This window comes from Columba livia, chromosome 1 (assembly GCF_036013475.1).
Source record: "Columba livia isolate bColLiv1 breed racing homer chromosome 1, bColLiv1.pat.W.v2, whole genome shotgun sequence".
In the NCBI taxonomy this organism is placed as follows: domain Eukaryota; kingdom Metazoa; phylum Chordata; class Aves; order Columbiformes; family Columbidae; genus Columba; species Columba livia.
In genome coordinates this window covers 176019317-176040427 of record NC_088602.1, presented here as the reverse complement: position 1 = coordinate 176040427, position 21111 = coordinate 176019317, and the positions used below count along the sequence as shown (strand labels likewise).

The 21111-nt window shown below is 42.3% G+C and overlaps 1 protein-coding gene and 1 long non-coding RNA gene across 5 annotated transcripts in view; one reads left to right on the top strand and one right to left on the bottom strand.

Moving 5' to 3' along the window:
* RASSF3 (Ras association domain family member 3) overlaps positions 1 to 21111 on the top strand; it is a 110713-nt gene that overhangs the window by 73514 nt on the left and 16088 nt on the right. The window lies entirely within an intron of this gene.
* LOC110356898 (uncharacterized) lies at positions 5739 to 8930 on the bottom strand. The gene is made up of 3 exons (XR_002410228.2): positions 8723 to 8930; positions 7454 to 7634; positions 5739 to 5916 (listed from the first exon to the last, which is right to left on the bottom strand). It is a non-coding gene; the product is annotated as an uncharacterized LOC110356898 (long non-coding RNA).

Sequence of the window (21111 nt, the reverse complement as noted above, 5' to 3'; positions counted from 1 at the left end):
TGCACTCCTGCCTTTTGCTGATCACCAATTGGGAACACCTGAGGGTCTTGACTCCTGACTGCTTAATAATTTATTTTGCTCATTTCAAATAAGGAGAGTGTTGCCTGAGGAGTTTCTGGATAAACTGGAACTCAACATCACCATCACCACTCCCCTTTTTTGTCTTTTTTGAAAATTTTATTTTATTTTCTTTTTCTTCTCTCCTACAAGGCAATGAAAAATAGGACTCAGATGAGTAAGGCAGTAGTATAGTCAAGATCGTGGTAAATAGCAGTGCTGTGTATGGTATTAAGGTAAGAAAAGTACCAAGTTTAAAAAGATACATAAAATGATACTTCATTATTTGCAAATTTGGTCTAGTGTTTTACCTTGATTATTTTTATCGAATGAGACATTCCTTCTCTTCCTTCTTCTCTTAGACCTTTCTTTATGAATGTGTGAATCTGCTTTGAGTACTTTAACAAACAAGGAGCAAGTGTGGATGCAACCAGTGGACTGGGTAGCACCAGCAGGAGCTGAAGGGCCAAAGCCTGATGACATTTCCAAGATCTGGACAGCATTTGGCAGTTTGAAGGCACTCTCATTGTAATAGTTGCTGAACTCAGCCCTTAGATGAATGTCATGCAATGGGACACTGAGAAATGAGTATAAATATTTAGATTTACATACAATAAATTTTGGTTCTCCCTATTAGTAATATCCCTTAGGAATGAAGTTTTATTGGGAGCTGGAAAAGGGAGCAATGACCATCAGCAGCCATCGGACTGGAAGAGCATGGGTGCATCTGGCCCCTTCGGGACACTTGGCCCGTCATGGGCAGGGTGAGGAGACCAGGGGAAATTGTTTGACCTCTGTCTTTTCCTTCTTCCCTGGCTCAAAGCTTCTCTGTGCAGTGACTACATGAAACGTTAAAACGTCTACCCTGAGCAAAGGGTAGAGAGCAGAGGTAAGAGCCTGGTGTGTGCTCCAGCTCACCAATGTGGCTGTGGTTGTGAGCCCTGTAGTTTGGGTAGAGAGGAGTCTGGAGAGCTCTTGCTGGGAAATGGAGCGGAGGTTTGTGTGGAAACTGCATGTTGTGGGTAGTGATGGTGGGTGGAGATGGTGGTGTCTGTTGCAGTGGTGCAGGTGGTGGATTGATGGGAGCTCTGAAGATGAACGGTGACCTGATCTGGAAGGCACCATGAGTCTGTGCTATACAAACTGTGATACTCATGAGAGCAGCTTATATGTAGGGAAAGGTGTGTGTGGTTTTTTTTTATTTTTGGTCATCTCTTCACCACCTATTTTGTTTTCTCTGTCAGGACTGGCTGAACTGGCTTTGAGCTGAGATCACCAACTCAACCTTCAGTATTTTGTGTGTTTTTTGAAACACCTTCCTTCATGGCTGTGATGCCTGAGGAGGTCTCAGAACAAAACCTGGCTGCAGACAACTGTTTATCAATACCACTTTTGTTAAGCAGTCCTATTTGTAAACACTGGTATGTCGGGTAATTAGTGACTGTAAATCCCTCCTTTTTGGCTGCTGTTCTCTTGGAAATTTGAAGATGGTTGCTGATAATTGACAGATGGTTAAAATGCTTCTCCAAGCTGAAGTCTAGTGACCACAGCCCAATGCCAGTCCCTTGACTTCCTTTGCAAGATGAAGGTCACATACTTTAGTGTTTAGATGTAGTTTCAGGCTGAATTTGAAGCTCCTTTTATCAGAGTGTGACTGTGCTGGAAATCCAGCTGACTCTCCAGCAGGCTTCAGGATGCTTTGGCCATTCTCTAGAGAACTTGTTTGAAAGTAAATGTAGAATGCAGGATTTTTTTCTTTTTTGTTAACACACCTTGGTAGCTGAACTATATACTATGTATAGCAGTATTTAAAACTTTGGTGTTGACTTACAGTCTTATTGTGTTAAAGTGGGTGAGGGACTGAAATTCGTAAAGCTGCTGTACTTTTACGTGTTTGCCAATAAAAAGAAAAAGTGCATCATTTAATTTTTGGCTAGACAGGCAAATGCAGACGAGTTGCATGGAAGTGTTTGCTCTGGCACCCTTCATTGCTTATTGAGAGTCTTTGCTTATGACCTGAATTCTGGGAAGGTGTCCAAGCCCTATGCAGGCTGTAGCGCTTATCTCTTGAGTTGTTTTTTCTATTATACTGCTCAACAGAATACACAGACCTACTTAGCAAATGCAGACCTACTTAGCAAGTGCCCATGCAATTACAGCTCCGTGTCCCACTTCAAAGTCTCTCTCTTCCCACCCCCACCTCTGCTGCAAAGGGTGTGCAATTAAAGCTCTCCTTCCAAGGAGGTCTTGTTCTTCAGTTCCAGACTGTTCTTTTGCCTTTAACCTTGATGGTGTCTCTTTTTTCCTTTTTAATTTGAAAATGCTCTGGGATAATGATATGGCTTATTTTTGGGGTGACCTGCCATCTTGCATTCATCTCTGAGCAAAATGAATTGCTTTCTGTTTTTATTTGAATACTTTCACAATTTACAAAAGTGCATGGACAATTTTTTGCTCTGTGCTTTTGTGTCCACACTACTGATGGAACAGTAGCCTTTTAGAGGGAGCTGCTACAAGAATGGTGTTTCTGAACCTCTTAAGCTCCCTTTTCATTGCTATAAGAAAGTCATGTGGCATAACAGATGCATAGTGTTTGTGCAGAGCCTTCGGCTCCTGCCTGGGGAGGCAGAAAGCTGTTTGTGCATGGAACAAGTAGAAGCATGGGTGGCCCAAGTACGAGTAGCCTTGTGCTGTCTCTAAGTGTAATGTGTAGCCTTTTCACATCAGTCATTGCTTTGGAAGTATGAATTAATGCAAAACCTATCCTGACTTGCTGCTGGGGGTAGGATATCAAAACTACCCTGTCTGCCCATTTTTAGCACTGTTTCCTGTAGAAGTGAGACTTCTGCAATTTTTCCCATCCATCTCCTAAGGCAGACAATGTGTTAACCAGATCTCACAAAAGGATGAGGGCCTGAAGCTTCTACAGATCTTCAGTGAAGCTGTAAGTACAAGTTACCCCTTTGTAGCCATTCATGTGGAAGTCTCTTATGGTTTAGTTTACAAGTAGATCATGTGCAAGAGGGTAGCAAACCAGGTTTTATTAGTTCCTTTGCACACAAACCACTTGGGGTTTTTTGTTGCCCTTTCAGAGGCTACTGGAATAATTTCCAGTATTAAATGGAGCTGATGCTGTCGCTGACCTTGGATCATTTGAGTCAGAAGATGTTTTTAGAACAGCCTTGCTTTTTTAGAACAAAGGGGGGACCTGGAAGTTTTGAAAAGTTAAGTAAATAAGACTGTGTTTGCATGACCTGCAGCAGCTTGGACTCTTCATGGCAGGGACTATAGCAGGAGCGTTGTTCCATGTTTCTGTTCTGGCTTTTACCTCCAGCCCCCTCCTCTGCCTTCCCTGGGGCGCGGGTGGCACCATGGGAGCTGCGGCCTGGGGAAGGGAAACGGGTCCCTCCGCTCCTGCTGACTGAGGCTGTAGTGTTGTTGGCTCTGTGTGTTTATCTAGAGAAAAGTAAGCATTCTGTGTGTGTTTATTCTCTTACACAGTGGTTTGGCAGAGTTCAGTTCTTGCCCTAGACAGTCCGGGGTATGCTTAGTTAAGAGAAGGCAATCTGCTTTTAACTCAAAATGGTGGAGAGCTGTGAATGCTCCAGCTGAAGGAGACATGGCGTTACCTTTCCCCTGGACTTTTGTGTATTTATTGCAGTACAGAGGTTGCCCCTTTACCTCTTTTCCTTCTGGAGTGGCAGATATTCCTTTCCATCCCCCAGCTGTTCTGAGCTGAAGTGCTGCAGGACTTCCTTCAAAGGGCTTTTTTGGCTGGGGAGCTCCTGGTCTAGCCGTCCTCAGCAGCAGGGCCCTTACGCATTCTGTCAGGATTACGAATGCCTGCTTTCCACTGACCATTCCTATCATAAGACACAGATAAACGTGGACAGATACATCTTTAATGGATTTATAAACCTCAAAGGATTCAGCTTTCTTTTAAAGCAGGCATCTGGCTCTCCATCCTGTGCTTTGGCTTCTCTTGGACTTGAGAGTTGCCGTGTGCTCCTTCCCCCGATCTCGCAGCACAATCCTTTCCCATGGTATTGGAGATGATTTCCACTGAGGAGTGGGATTTAAGAATGATGTTTAGAAGCAGGATGGTTTATTTCTACAGAACTAATTTTCTGGAACAGCTTAATCTATCAGTCACCAGTACTCTAAACAACCCATGATACCTTTTGTGAGAAATTTGTGTGTAGGTCCCCTTCATGGTGTATGACAGAGACTGAATGGCTCTGCACTGGACTGGTTACCTCCAGGTGAGGCAAACCTCGGAAAATCCTTTGTTAGGAAGAAGGGATCAAATCTGTCATCATTGTGGTCACTTCGGTCATTTCTAGAATAAAGCAATGAGAACAGCATGTCTTGGGTTTTTTTTGTGTTTTTTTAACCCAGCAGCTGATGTAAGAGGGACAGGGTTGAGAACTTTATGGTTTATAACCAAGTATACAAAATGTCCCTCTGTTTGATGCAATCTTCTGTATTTTAAAAGGGGGGGAAGTTTTAATTGTGAAGTTTATGCATGACCTAGGGTTTAGTCACATGCAATAGACACTACATGTCAGAGCAAAGGATGCTATTTATTTTTTCCTCTTTGGTGCTTTTACTACTTCCATCTTTGGAAAACAGGATTCCTTTTGAGTTCTTTGTTATTGTAAGTGGCTGATTACATGTTTTAGCTGGGTCATGCAAATGACTATGCTGGTCCTTAGCAGCAAGTTGATAGATAGGAAGCATGTTAAATTCTTACCTTTTTTAATGGTACTCTGGGTTATCAGTAAACTGAGAGAATGGTGAAGAAAGATATGGAGTATTTGTAGTTTCAGTAAAAATACCTTAAAGCAGGGAAGTAGTTTTGCATGAACTAACAATATTAATGTTTGTTATCTGGCTTAGTTTCAGTGCCTTCTGCATGCCTGCCTTTTGCAACCATGCTTCCTTTCCCTTTGAGGATATGTCGCTTTATTGTTACATCAGATCAACTGCATAAGATTACTTTGATGCTTTAAAGAAAGATGGTTCATTCTGCAGGGTGGATTATAAACAAATGATTTATAGGCAAATCGTGAAGCACAGTAGGAAACTTTAAACATTTAGTCTGATTAGAAAGATTAATAAAGGAAATAGTTTTTCTAAATGCGGAAGGATGGGATGACATTTGCAGTTCTGTAATTTTAAAATACTTTCTGGATAAACGTTTCCTATTATTTGTTTCAAGTAGCAGTTGTTTTTAATATTAATAGTTAAAACTGCACATAAGAGATTGCATTTATATTTATTAAGCATACACTTTTCTAAGTGAATGCGTGAAAGTTTTGGAATGCATGAAGCTTATCTCAGCAACCCTGTAATATAAAGGGCACGTGGTGATTTGCGTCATTTCAAGTGGCGTTTTCCCATACTAATGCTCTTCGCTGCAGGCCCCAAGTCAAAATTTGAATGGTGCTTATCTAATAGACATCCCAGCTGTCCTTTGCTGGAGAGCTGACAGCTTGCTCTGGTAGCAGGGGAAATGTCTGACTGCACAAGTGTTGGGGACCGGAGTGGGCAAAACCACACAGGCTTGAGTCCAGTCTGCTACACAGGAACCTGTGAGGTTGTCTGTTGGCTCCCAGTGAAGAAAAATTCAGCTGAAGGGTTGGTTTGCCAAGTGTGAACGTGCGTGTTGAATTTCTAAGGTTGCTGATTGTCTGCTTAGGCAGTCAGGACCAGGATTGTCCATGCACAGGGTCGTTGCAGATGATGTCTTCCACAATTGTTCGGACTATCCTCCTGTTGATGAGACAAGCAGCTTCAGTCCTGGTGTCTGTGCTTTCCTACTAGAGCTGCCCTTTGAGGCCTTCGATCTCTCTGAAGCTGAGAAGAATAAATAAAACCAGGGAAGAAATTCTGCATCTGTAGCCAGTATGGTGCACTTTCCCAAGTGGCTTCCCTGGTGGTGAACAAATCCTCTTTCAAAACCCACATGAGTGTGCCTGAAGCCTGAATTCCTTTCTGGATCTGATGGGTCCACATCCTTAGATTTAAACTTGTACATACTGAGTGTTTGCTTTACTTACTGATTTGCTCAGATAGTATTTCAAACTCTGGAGGGAATAGACTCTCTGAAGAGTACAGAAACGTAAAGGATTCCAATGAGGACTAAGGTGTGTATCTCCAGTTTTGCATGGAAATACCTTCAATTTCTTGCTTTTAAGAAGTGACCAACCCAAACACCAGACACCTTGTTATAGGACATTTGGCTCACACAGTGTGAGTGGGTCAGGACTGGGTAGAGCAGCTTGAAGCTGCTGAAAAAAAATCCTACTTGTCCATGCACCACCTCCTGTACTGCTTAGACCTTGTTTTTTCTAGCTTAGCTTTTTTTTCTAGCTTAGCTTTTCTTCTCAAGTTAATTTTCTGATGGATTAATGAGCTGAGTTTTGCTCACTGAGAGTCTGAAGAAATGCTGAGAGCCAGGGACACCTCACAGCTGTAGGGAAGGGGAGTGAAATATCCCATTTGCCCTTGAGAGCAGCAAGTTGTTGGGTTGCGTCACACCACCTAGGAGAACTTAACACTCATGTTTGACCACGTCTGGGTGATAATGCTTTGTTTGCTCCCTAGAGCAAATAAAAGCCATTAAAAGTACGGTGTGACGTCCATTGGTGGCTGTGTTGCTCAGTGTAACAGTGGTTCCTTCTATCCCTCACTTAAGCCAATACAGTTTTGGTGGGGCTGCAATATATTAAGGTCAGGGAACTCCAGTAGTATTACTCATCTGGGAAAAAAGAGGGAGTGTAGCTGCTGGAGTATGTCTGCCAGCAGAAAAGAGTATATAGCCTTTTGGAGCTCTAACCTTGCCAGTCAAGATGCCTAGGATGTGAGAGGGCTGGCTGGGGTGTGGAGAGTTTTGCAGGGCGTGGACTGAATCCTGTGCTGTAGCTCTTTACAGTGAAGTGTTGCAGTGTTACCTTGGTGTCTGTGGAGGAGCCGCCTTGGGTTCAGCAGAGTTTGCTGACAGTAGCTCAAAACCAGCCATCTCAGAGCATGGAGACAACTCACACGGGTTTTCTTTTGCATCATGCTGTTCACTGCTTGTGCTTCCCACTCCCCTTGTTCTCCTCCCAGCTTCCCACAGTAGAGGATTGATTATACATTGTTTAAAAAAAAAAAATCTATTTTTTTTTCTTGATGGTTTAAAGTGATGTACTCCACCATGTAACGCTACCTACTTGCTGCTTGTAAGTCTTGAGCATTAAGGAAATAAATGGTAGGTTCAATTTTGAATTACTTGCTGTTGGGAAATCTTAAATTGGATGCATAGCCTCAATGTGTTATTTATCTTCTGGAGAGTGTCTCTTTTCCTGAAGTAATTTCTACTGCTAGTCTGAATTGATCTTCTAATACATACCTAATAGGTCCTTCAAAGCATTTGTCATTTCATAAACAACTCTTGTAAGTGCTCTCCATATTCTCTCTTGGCTACTCAGAGTGACCGACTGAAGAGGAATCCCTTAGGATTTTCATTTTAAAGCACAAAAAATGCAGACAAAACCACCATGTAGTCTTTTTCCCTGTAGTCATTTTTGCCACTGCAAATGGAAACAAATCAGAGAGAAACCTTATTTCATTGTTGAAATCTAACCATTCATTGCTCAGTACTTAAAAAATACCTATCAGAATGTAATCTGCACTATGCATAAGTAATTTGTAATCATGTTGAGTCTGCCTGCCAAAGCGAGCTTAAATATGTTTTGAGACATATGCACTAATATCAAACTTGGAGCAAGTGATGAGAGGTGTTTTGTTTTCAGTGTGATTGCAGGCATGCCATGGTATTAAATGTAAAGACAAGACTGAGGATTAAGTTTTAAATACATAGCCCTTTTGGACTTTACTGTGCAAATACATTTTGTTGTTACTTGTTTGTCTTCTGTGGAAAGGATTAAAGGATTTTCTCTTTTCCTTAGTGTAACTGACAGCTCTCTTGTCCTATGCCTTCACACAAGTCCAAGCACTTGACACCTGTCAAAAACAGGCTTCTAACTCCTGAAGTTCAGAAAAGCCTTTCTATATTCTGGCCTGTTGAATGGGATACTGAAATGAAAGGTAATTTGGAAAAAGCACTTGAGGTGTATAAGCCTCAAATTTAGCACTGTGTTTAGCTTATTCTTCCTAAAACAGCTTAGCTGTTTTGACAGGTACTTTTAAACAAAATAGACTTGGCAGCAGCACTTTCTTAGAAGCTTGTTTCACATGTGGCAGTAGGAACAACCTTGCTTTTGACCTGTGCTTTAATTTGAAGTTAGTCAGTGACACCCAGCAGCTTCCTCTGAGACGTTTAGTAGGTGCAGTAAGTGCATGCCAGAAGTGATGGCAGCCACCAGGTATTTGAGGATATTGGGTGAATTAAAGTGCATCTCTGTAGGAAAATAAGTGGCTTTCCATTCCCTTTAACATGCGCTTTAAAGCCTTTTAGCTGCTTAACTGTAGAATGTGAATTGCTGCTGCTTTTCCTTGGCTTTCACAGTGAGGAGAGACAGATTCATCTCCTTCTCTATTAGTTGGGAGCACCCAGCTTTACTGTTCAGGTACCCCCAGGTCACCAACCTGTACTGCCTCCAGTTTTCTTTTTACTTAGCCTGTTGTATGACTAAGCAAACTATACTGCTAGACTTACCAGTCTCTTGACTAGTTGCAGTCAGCTCTTCTTTATCTCCGTTTGCTTTTTTGCTTGTTGTGCAGTGTGAGTAGTATCTTTAAAGAGAGGAGGATTGCAGTGATGTTTTTGCAGGCCAGGCTCCTGTATCTTACCTTCTTCTATGCCCTCTGAGAGTGGCTGGGGAAGGGCAGGAAGACAGCAGCTGCTCCTAGGAGATCAAAGCACATTTGTTTTGCTAAAGCAGACAGCAGGATAAGCTGCAAGCCAGGGTTGAGCCTTCCCTAGGGTGGGGATGGCTTCTGGAAAGCTGGAAGTCCAAAGTGTAGCGCTCCATTTCTTGGCCTTCTATTGCAGATCCTTAACCTGAGTTGAAGAGAAGAATCTGAATCTGTATGTCCCAGACCACTGAGCACTTATACTGGGATACAATATAAATGGCTTCCTGACTGCTGCTTTGAGTGGTTCCTCCCCTGGACTTGGATACTGTGGTGATGTGACTTTGCTAGAAGACAGTTTTGTTTGACGTGGCATTCTGATGCTAAGGTACTTGCAGTGCTGGGAAGTGTTTGTGATGTAGGAGCAGTGACAATGTTTGCGTTCCACTCACACCAGTGGCTTGTATCTTCATTCCGCTTCTTTAGCCTGCTCTTGACTGTTGTTTTTCTTTTTGCTCCCTATGATGATTTCTGCTTGCATGTCTCCTGGGTGCAGCAGGACTTCCTTTTCCACCAGGGCTTGAGAGCTCTCCCCTGCTGTTGTACTGAGTCAGCCTGAGTTGAGTGGGTGTCTGCAGCTCAGCCCTTTAATCTCTTCTTGCTCTACTTACCGAATCTTTGATCTCTGATACCTCCTACAGCCACTCCTTTCCCTTGTTAGATACCAGCTACTTACCTGCTCTCCATGCAGCTGCTTGCTGCCCTGATTTACTCTGTCACTGCTTCCTTTCCCCAAATGCCAATATTTCTTAATTCCTGTGGGATAGGTCAGATGATGATCTGCACTTTTTTTTTTTTTTATAATCCACCCTCTTTTGGCACAACCAGCTAATTTACACTTATGGATTCTGTCCCTTTCACAAGCTCTGTGTAGGAGGCCACTGTTCTTTTTTTTCAACCAGATGAATTTGCAGGAGCCTTTTCTCCCTTACTGGGTCTGTGGAGCCACATCCTATGTGGAGCTACCTGTGCTTGGGCTTCCCTTGGTCTGTTCCGAGGAGGTGGGCACAGAGTCAATTGCTCTGCGGGTGGCTATGAGATGTCCTTCTCCTGGTAAAAAGTTGTGTCAGGAGAAGCTTTTCCTGCAGGGAAGCTGTCAAAGAGACTTCTACTCCCCTTCCTGCTGTGGGAAGGGAGAGGTGTTAGACATGCCTTGTCTATGTCTTTCTGTAGCTGCCATCACTGGGGTGGTTTGTCACTGGGGTGGTTTACCCTGTCTTCAGGTGGCATACATTGCCCTTCTGACCTGCTGGCAGCTGCTTGGAGCAATGCTGTCCTGATGTGCAACCCCCTTTTCACTTCTCCACAGTTCAGGGACAGTTCATGTTCTCTTGTCTCCCCATGCATGCCTCAGCCCAAGGATTTTCTGTGGGAAAATAGCTGAATTGAGGTAGTAGCAGAACTTGCAAAATGCTGAGACACACTCACTGACTTAAGAAGATGTGGGAAGACACGTATCTTCCATTTTATCTGATTCCCCAGGAGTTAGCTGTGTGTTCCTGCAACTCATGGCAGCATTCTCTGAATTGTGCAGGAGGAGCCAGTGATAGAAGCAGCATGCCTCAGGGGATTGTATGGTTTAAAATACTTCTCTGCTGTAAATCGCAACAGATGGTGGTGGGATTCTTTGAGGTGGATTTTTATTCAAGTCGTACTTTCAAACAACTTCCTCCTCTTCTTCTAACTTCCTCATCAATGCAACTTTCTGGAAAAAAGTGTGAAAATGAACAAAGGAAGGTTGACTTTTATTTTGTTTGTTTTGCAGTTTCAAGGGAAAGGCCACAGGACCTTCAGTTTCCTTTTTTTGTGGTGCTGGACATGTGAGTGCTCTTTGTGGTGCTCTTTGCCTCTACCAGAACCGCTCTGCTTTATTACCCAGATCAGGGAAACGTAACAAGTGTGCAAGTGGGTTCTTAGGGAGTTATTTTTAACACTTAGAGTGTGTGTTGTAGAATTTGCATTCACTTCTCTCATTAGCATTCCTTTTGGTTAGGAAAAGGTCTGTCTTGCAAGAAGGGAACTAATTCTGCTGATTAGCTGCAGGCTGTGCTTGAGGAATTGGGTGAGGGTTACCTTGCAAACTAGGTTTTGGTCCTCCCAATACCCAGGAACACAGAAGCTGTCCTCTTAGTTTCCAGCTGATAATTTTTCCTCTGCTCAGGAAAGGCATCCCGTTATGTTGGTTTCCGTGCAGTATCCGATTACCCCATGAAACTTGAATGCAGTCTTGAACTCTTGACCAGATATTTTAATATCCTTTGCAGCAAGATGGATGGTAGTTCAACTGATTTTTCTTCTAGGTCACTCTTTACTTGGTATCCCTATTTAGTTAAGGTCATATATGTTACGGGCTTAATTCCCCTTATTTCTCCTTGTTTCTTTCTCTGCCTGTATTTGAGCAGAAATTGTCTTTTTTTTTGTCTTTTTTTTCCCCCTTGTTCTTTACAGAAGGCTGCTGATGCTTGCTGCAATTGAAAGGCAGATCTTGGGAAATATGAGCCTCTGGCCTCCTTGAAGGTTGTAGGCAGAGGGGGTAATTCTTGCTCTTCATTTTGCCCTGGCCGGATAGATTAATTCTCATGTGCTCTAAGTGTGAACGATTTGCAGATCTCTCTTGACCTGTCAAAATGAAAGCCAGCTGTAAACATTTCATATCTGCCTCTTGGGTTGAAACAAGAGCTGGCTTATCTGAAGCTTATCCTGTTATTCAGAGTGCCAGGCTTTATTTGGGTGAGTGGAGGTCTCTTTGGCAGGTTAAATGAGGGTCTTTTTAATAGTAAAACACTGTCTTAATATTTGAGACTTTTATTTGAAAGTTGTTTGTGCAACTTTAACAGGAGAGACAAGTACATTACAATCTTGTTGAATTTGAGGTAGCTCCCATCTGGGCTGGACAATGTGCTAATGCAGTGTAGGGAAGGAACAGAGGAGAGCATTAGTAATGAGAAGAAAAGCAATTACTATAACAGTGTTTCATTGGAAGCAACAATGTAAGTAATAACTAAGTAAAACATCTATAGTGAAGCATGAAAATGCGATGCTTTGAAGACAATTTGTACAGGAAGCTAAATATATTCTTCCCCCAAGAGAGAACCCTTTGAAAAAAGTCTAAGAAAGTTATGTATGCTGCAGTCTATTTTCATAAGGAGGGAAGTGAGAAAACATGATCCCTTTTTTTAGTGTTTCATCTGTTCTTGCAGTTATTTTTTCATTCAAGACCAAGTCCCATGTCTTTCAGTTTAGCCTAAATATTTTAAAAATAAATAGTTCTTTTGCTGAATTCTTGTTGTGGGTTCTTGCTGAGGGGGGTGTGTGTATATGTGTGTGTGTGTGTATATATATATATATGAATATGCATGCCAGGGCTTAGTCATGTGAAGTTAAATGTAACTGTTCTCATCTGAAAACATCTAATTGTCCTTAAGTGTAGAGTCTCATCACATTCTTCCTAGTTTTTTGGTGAATCTTAGCTCCATGCTACTCTGATTCTGGGTTATACATTCTAGGTAATAAAATAACTCTCTTATAAATGACCATATTCAAGTGTGTATTTGTTTTTAAAAACACTGTATAACTGAGTCAAGTTTTCTCTAGTTTGGAAAAGCCAACATTATTTCTCCTTGTCTCTCTGGGTTAGGTTACAATTTTTAATTACACTATTGCTTGCCAGCATCCCTCCCACAGACTGCCTCATCCAGTACACAGAATATATGGTGCTAATCTTGATGAGTCTTTCCCCTTCTCCTTATTGTGGAATATGTGGCATAAAGCCATAAATTTCCTGCACGGTACTCAAAGCTTTCTTTAAAAGAAGAATTAATCATTTCAGCATGGATTTTTTTTTTTTTTCCCCTATGATATTTCACAAATGTTTGTGAACGTGCCTTCCGATAATAACATATTAACAACAGCTTCTTCCCATCTGCAAGTGCACCGCTGCTCATGTTTCTGGCTTTAAGAAGTCTGTTTTGTGTTCGGATTGAATTGGGTGATCCGCAGCTGTTCACCTCAGGCTCTGTGCACGTCTCGTCTGGCGGTCACCTTGGCTACCTGGGCTTTGGTTTGGGACCTGCTGTTTGTTTCTCTTTCATTCAGTGGTGATATTCCCATTCCATAGTGGATGCCGAAACATAAGGAATGTGTGAATAACCATACAAATTCAAAGGCAAGATCTGGCTACACCAGTATCCCATCTGGCACCATGGGTGCCAGAGGCAGAGCAGAGAAACAGGACAAACACACATTGGTCTTCTTCCAGAACAGTTTTCCAGCCTCTTGTGATTTGCAGACCGGGTTATCTTCTTCTGTGAATTTTCTAGTTACTTTTACATCCATGTAAACACAGAGTCTTGTGATGTGAAATTCCACAGACCAACTATTACTTGCAAAAACCACTTTGTCTTACTGGGTTTCTTGAGTCTGCCTCTTGCTGGTGTTACTGGGGTAGGATTCAGCTCTGGAACAGAACACCTACATGCAGGTGTGTGAATGCAAGTGTCTCACTGGCAATGTTGGCAGCGGAGTTCAGAGCAGTTCGGCTCACCACGAAGTCAGCGTATGGGTTGGGACTCAGTTGCTTTAAACCAGAGGTATCTGGCGTTTTTGTGGGTAGAGTGGGACATGTATCCTGCCTGGTCTCCTGTTGCCACATGATGGGTTGCGGGCATCCCGCTAATGCTCTATTGCAGGCATCTGCCAGCGCTGTGCAGGCATCTTAGATGCACTAGAATTTCGCAGATATGGCGCTTGGATTTGTCTGGTGGAATTGCCTCCTCCTGTCTTGCTGTATCACCTGGCGTGGGAATAAAACTGTATGGGTGTTTTGACCCAGATTAGGGTCTCATGTCCCATCCTGTCCCCCTCCTTGCTGCCTCCTCTGTGTGGTAAGAAGTATCTTCTACTTCTGATCTGTCGCAGCTGTAGGTCTAACCAGACTTGTGCGCGTACCTCACATTGCAGAGAACACACAAATCCTGCACGTGTTTGCTTTGCCTGCAGATGTGAATGTTCATGACCCAGCAAATCCTAATTAGTATCAGGTCTCAAACCAGCTCCCCTAAAAGGAAAGAACCTGCTATTAGTGATCATCTGTGGATATTTTTGTACTCGAAACTCCTTTTCAGGGCAGGGGTGGAACTCGTGCCTGCCAAGCTGAATTCACCCGAGAGGTTCCTCCTGCTGTTCCTGCCTCCTTTGCTGGGCTCCTTCCAGTTTCTGCAGCAAGGGATCTTGCAGACCCAGCCTCAGTCACAGTTGCTTCATAAAAATGTTGCCACGAACACTGAAAAATGCTCATGTTTGCAGGTGTGAGGGGAAAACAGTGCTATGTGGGATGTGAAGAAAAATACACTGGTGTTAAACCATAAATTAATTGGTCTGTTCTGAGGTTTTATTTGGTTGTTGATAACAAGTATAATGATGCTGCTAAAAAGACTGAAATATTTATTTAAACAGTAAGTGGACCTTGGACTGAGCAACAATTCCACAACGCAGCTAAATGCACCTCCTTCAGCGTGCGGTCCTGACTTGCGGTGCCTGCGCTGCATCTTTCCCTGCCTATTCCTGTCATCTTCCCGGACTCCACGGCTCTTCTCCCTTTGCAGTCCTGGCTGCTCCAGAGGCACTCACAGGAATTTCTGTCACTGACAAAACCTCATTTTTTCTGCAGCTTCTCCCTCTGCTGCAATGGAGCAGTTCTGGCTGGGATTTTGAGAGGGGAAAAATGTCTTGATATGTAGTATTGTGAACCTTGGCTCAGGCTTTTAACATGTGTTGAAGCTGCAATCAACTGAAAAATCACTGTTGCTGTCTGCCACATTTTCAGTCAGTACATATCTGTGAGCAATTAAGATAATGGTTTGTGTTACTTTTGAATAATTGGTTTTCAAATTACTGTTGGAAATTTGACACTTGTATGTGTGCTGTGTTTGTCTCCAGAAAGCATTTTATATACCTTTTCATAGCATTATTTCCAATCAAATGTTCTTAAACCTACTACTTACTGGTTGTGTTCAAATTCATAGTAAAGCTTATAGCTTATGCTTGCTCAGCACTTTACTCCCAAGACATACAATTAAAGACTACTACTTCTCCTTAAAACTACATGTGTATTTATGGCAAAATCTGAACTGTCTGTTCATTCCTGGTTTCAGTGCGGGAGTGAAAAATGGTGACTTTTCCTATTATCCAGCTGCAGAGACAGTAAATGAGAGGCCTCTGAAGGGGCCAGGTGTCCCTTGGCAGCATTTTGGTGGCTCTTATTACTAATAAGCAAGCTGGATTTTTGGGAGTTTCTAAGTCTGTCTGGGTGTGGGGAGAGTTGTATTCTGTTATTTATAAATCTAAATGAGGATTGCTGTGCTCTCTTGGCTCAACTTTCCAGTGCTAATTCTTAGGTTTTAATCTTACTGTGCTGGGTTTGTTCAGTGCTTTTTGTACTCCAGAGCTACCAGCAACATGCAGTCACTCAAACAGCTTGGATCAAGGCAGCAAATATCAGTGAAGTTTTGGACGCAGAGAGAGATCACGTTTAGCAAACAGCTGTCATGGTAGAAGGCGGCGGTAGCCTTTTCAGTAGGAGTGCGTTTTCTGAGCCAAAGCAGTCAGATCTGCAACATCTCGTAGTGTTAGAAAAGTTAGTGCAAAAATCTAGTACTGTATTGCCAATGTTCCTGATACCATGGTATTTCAAAACGTTCTGTTAAACAGATATATGGGACTTACTGTAAACTGAAACGCAAGAATGCTGAGGTTATGGGTGTAGGGAGAATGTTTCCTTGTTATGTGTAATGTTGTAGAAAGGGTTTGCTAAGCCTCCTGTTTACAGCTGATTTGCAAAACATTCCCAGGAATCTCCAGTTGTGCTGGCAAATGATTCCCTTAACCAGTAGTAGTTTGCAAAAAAGATCCCACAGAGGGTAGGAGCATGATTACGAGGATGTTCAGTGCTCTCGGTTTGTGGGCAAGAGACCGCAAAGGGCTGGTGCTTGTCTACACACCAGCTCCCAGTCTTGCCACCAGTTATAGCAGTCAGTTGGTCATCTACCCATCATGTATTAGTAAGATATAAAAGAATCTATTTCTGCGGTGAAAGTTACTGTTACCTATTTTATTGACAGGACTGAACTAACTAAAACAAGGGCGTGACTCCTCGACGGCATTACGCATGCCTGTTGACATGCATAAGAATTCCCTTCGAAGTGGTTTGAGATCGGTTTGGGTGCAGGTGTCCTGCACGGTCAGGAAAAACAAACAGCGGTGGGTGATGGAATCCCGAGATGTGCGCTGCAGGGAAGCAGTGCAACTCCATAACTGGCATTTAGTAGGGCTGATTCTGTCGGAAAATGTAAATATTCCTTGCCCGACTTCATCCTTTGTGTCTTGGGGCACGGAGCTGGGACAGGGGGCTGCAGTGGAGGGTCCACTCAGCGCCTGCCCCTCTGCTGGCTGCAAAGGGTGTTTTGGGAAGCTACATCCCAGAGCAGGCTCCTCGTCTGTCCTGTGTATGCGCTGTATGACCCAAAACACCGTGTGTCTGTGTGGGAAGGTGGCTGGAAGCAGGTGTGCTTCATTTCTAGTATAATTATGTGGCCATGTAAAACTGTTTAGCAGTACAAAGAGAGGAGAGCACACACTCCATATGTTACCAGTAACATCAAGTGTTGCTGGTTTTAATCAGTGTCTTTCCTTAGGAGAGGACTAAGCTTCTAATGCCTTAATAGAAATGCGGTATTTCCTAGCCTGGTTAAGCCTGTAAGATGTTTAGGGCTTTTGTTACTTTTCCAGTAATGCAAATTAGTAAGATGCACTAGTTGGAGAAAGTATAAACAAAATGCAGCTTACTGAAGCAAAACCAGGAGGTGTGGTAGGATCTCAAGTTGTAGACCCCACAGCATTATCTTTTCTTAGGATCACTTGCATCCTTTGTAGTTTGCTTGTTCAGATTGTCTCTGCTCTTTTTCTGAAATGTTGATTTTTATATGATCACAGCCAGCTGTGGCTGGCTTCTTCCCACTTTGCATCATTAAAAACGTTTTCTTAAAAGCATGTAGTAAGCTGCCTTTAAGTCCCTGTGTTTCCACACTTTGTTGACATGTTATTTTTTCTACAAACATATCTTTACTCTGTGTGTGCACACATGAGCATCAGTGTATGTCACCTTGGTATGTTTATAGAGCTTATGTAAGTAACTACATTGATTTCATTAAGATTTACTAATTGCCCTAATAAATAACTCTACTGATTTCATTAGGACTTACTAATCAATGGCCCTAATAATCAAGGACCAGGCTCTGCCATCTTGAGAACTTTCTTAGGCTCAGGGATGCCTTGTTTGTGTGCAAAGGGGTGGCACTTTTTACTACGGTACTGTAACTTTTCGCATTCGTAGTTCAAGTTGGTGAGATGGAAATGACTGTTTGGGTCCTAAATTAACACCTTTTAAAAATCAGGGAACTGAATACCTTCTCTGCACTGTTCTGTTGCCTGCAGTTTGCAGGTCTGCTCTTTGTGTCTTGCAATGTAATATGCTGTTGCCTGGCCAGGATGCGGTGTAGGAAACAGCAGCGTGTTCCTCTCCCCCTTCCCTACCCTGTGCAACTGGTCATTACAGAAGAGTTTTTTACATGAACCTGTGACATTTGTTAATTTGAAGAGTTTTTGTAATCAGGTTACATAAACAAAACTTGGTTGAATTTCAGTGTTTTGATTGCATTGCCTGTACAGCTTTGGAACAGAAGGAAAAAACCCAACTTTTATGTTCATTACAAGTTTGTTTTAGGTGTGTAAAGCTGAGACCTTCACACATGGTAAGTCTGCAGTTAGAGAGGTCTTGATAGTGGACCGATGTTACATATGCTCAATGGAAGAATGGATGTGAACTGTTTTATTTACAGGACTAATGCTTTTGTGTTTGTCAGGAGTTCCAGATCTGTTCTTATTTTTTCCAGCTCTTGAAGAGATTCCACTTGGCTATATAGTTGTAGGTGCCCATGTGTATATTTGTAAGCTAAGAATGGCTCCTGAGATTGATAAGCTTCTAATAGGATAAGTTAGTGGTATAATTTATTAACTTGACGAGTTTATAGGCATACCTAAAGGCTGTGTTTCCAGTTGGGTGATGGGTGATGTTGTTGTGTTTGTTTTTTAACTTTCATTTTGATCCCATGTCAAAATGGAGTTGATATCAGGTTGCTTGCTTTATTTTGCCCCCTAAAAACATGTATTAAACATCAAGGTTCTTAGTATTTTCTGTTAAAACGTAGAGTATTTCAGGGACTTTTAATAAAAGGCAATTAATTTGTGGTTTTGCTTTGCAGAATTTGTTTTTTATTTGAGGAAACTTTCTACTATTCTCAGCTTATCCCATGCTTGTCCATGAGGTGACTGGTCCTTTTTAATGTGTCCCATCTTATGAGAGTTTTTTCAGAGGGTGTGATGGGTACCAGTTCTCCCTATTCTCTTTAATGTTATCAAGGGTAGGTTTTTTGTGAAAAATTCTAGTAGGCTCTCTTCTCATTCCACCTGAAATGCGTATCAGCTCTAGCAGATCTCATGCCGTATAAACTTCATAATTACATTTCCTGAAGTAGAAGTTGGGCATAAGGAAAGGTGGAGTAGCAGCAGCGTTTCCTTGTGCCTGTCACATCCTGCCCATAAAAGCAGGGAAACTGCTGTTTGGAAAGAAAAAGAACAACTTTTTGTTGTAAAATCAACACATTCTCCCATTCGCTGCTTAAGAACAAAAGCATGTAATCTTTTTCCCCCTTCTCTGGTTTCCTGGTGGCCATTCTCCAGCATGGCAAAATAACTTGTGTTTGGAGTCGGGCCATGGTGCAGGTTGTAAGCAAGCAAGCCCTTTTCTCCAGTACAGCCTAATTGCTGTTCTCCTGACCTTTCCTCAGAAGAAAAGTTTGTTTATCCAGCTTTTCCAGTGGGATACTCATTAACCATGTTTTGAAGTATTTTGTTCACACCTCCCTTCAAAGTCTATGCATTGTGATCTCCTACTTTGTTCTCCACTGTGTCCTGCCAGTGTTGATCTAAATAGCATTGGTATCACCCCACTTTTTTTATTGATGTCATAAGAAAAAAAAATCAAGTCTAATTGTAACAATTGCCATGTAATTCTAAAGTGACTCACTGCTACAGAATTGTCTGCCCTGAGACAGAGGTGGTGAGTAAATCAGGAGGGAGCAACGTGCTCCCATCACGGCTGGAGATGCTGGGGTGTGAATTGTCTGCTGGTGGCTGGCACCAGACTAGCACAGTGTTTGGGTACATTGGAACCCCTGTGGCAAAGTGTTTATTGTACGGTAGTTCCCTTATGCTGCAGATTTTGTTTAATGGTATTGGTATAATCTGTGGCCCCTTTTTTTTAACCTGTACAAAAATACCTCCCCCCCACTTCCCTTTGCTAGTTCTTTTGTTTTCAATTTGTTTATCCATTCTCTTTCACCTGTAAAAAGAAAAAATACTATGATCATACTAGTTAAGAAAGGAGCCTCCTGGATTTGTAGAAGTCATCTGCAGCCTGATAGTGGATCTGTTGCTGGACAAGGGCTGTGACAGCTGACATTGGTTTCTGAGGCAGCGGTAGCATCTAGAAGAGAAGCAGGCATACAGCTAAAAGCAATAATATTTTAAGTTGTCCCAGCATGGATGTCTACAGCTTGAGGCATCTGGATTCATTTGTGAGAAATAAATGTGTGTGTATATTCTGGAAAACAAATTCATATTGAAACTAGGCAGCAAGTGTAATTTTGCAAAAAGGGTTGAGGCAAATAAGTTGGTGGCAGTTTTCCATTTTCATAATGTTAGTAGTGTGTTTAGTCTTCCTTTTTAGAGAACATATGAGTTTCTTCAAAACTTGTCCTTTTGTCAGTCCTGCTCTGCTCACAGCTGAAGTGCTTGGTACCCTGTTTAAATGTATGTGTGAGTAATAAAAATAGGGTGTAGAAAACCAAGGGATTGAAACCCTTCAACAATCAGGTTATTATTACCATGCTGATGAGTTTATTCAAGGCATAATCGTATGGAATCGGTTGCTCAGTTTCCTCACGATGCAGAGGTCGGAGGATGGAGTCCCACCTTACCAATGCGAGCCTGAGGTCACTAGGATGCCACAGTGAACTGCTGTGGGCTGTGACGGGGCTGGATGGCCAGGGTCCAGCAGCCCACAGCCTTTGCCAGTTTCTTCTCATCTAAGCCCCTCAACTGCATTCAGCATCTGCAAGAGGAGAAGAATAACTTAAACCAGGGAGTTGCCACAAAGTCGGGTCAAAGACTGGTTCAAGCCTTTTCTTTATTTTCCTTCTTACTGGAACAGCGGACAAATCTGAGCTCTGAAGTTTTAGAAAGTTCAAATGGGAACTCCAGTCATATTGAACCAAGGTGGGGAAAGAACCAAAAAATTCCTGTTTCTTGCAGCCTTGAGGTAGATAATTGACTACAGGGCACTGGTATCTATTTTTCAGCATTTGGCCTCTTAAGGCTGGGTATATAAGAGAGGTAAAATCCTGTCATTAAGGTAAATGTAGGTTTAGGCTACAGCAGTACACGGTGGTGGTGCTGAGATGGTCACCTAGTTTGGCTCCTCTCCTTTTTTCTTACCTGAAATACTAAACCGAATTTTGCCAGACCAGTTTTGGCAGTAATAGGTAAAGCTAATAACTGTAGTGTGCTGCTTCAGAAATGTCTTTTGGATATTACCCTATTTTTAATAAAACATGCTAATATCAAGGCTGTACAGTATTAGCTGTTAATGAAATTGTGCTGGGTGATATAAATTTTCTGTAGTGTAAAAGGAGAAGGAAACCCTTCATGCGGGCTAGACGCAGGGGTGCCTCCTTTTGTCTGTGCTTTGTGGAATATCCAATTTGGATGCTTCTTTGAAGAGACTGGTTGCTTTTTTAATATTTCTGTGGAAGCTATGTAGAGTGTTAATTACACAAAGTGCAGTGAGAGAGGTAGCGTTGGCATAAAACGATTTCCTGTGGGCTTATTTAATGAAACCTAGCTTACTCTGTTGAAGGACAGCTGCAGTCACTGAAAACTGCATTAAGTTTTTTAGCTCTTATCATTTGATACGTGTGTGTATATAAAGCAGCAGTCACATTGTATAAGTTGGCTGTAAATGCATGTGATGGTTTTATTTTGATTATATTCAACATACAAAGACGATAATTTGGATTC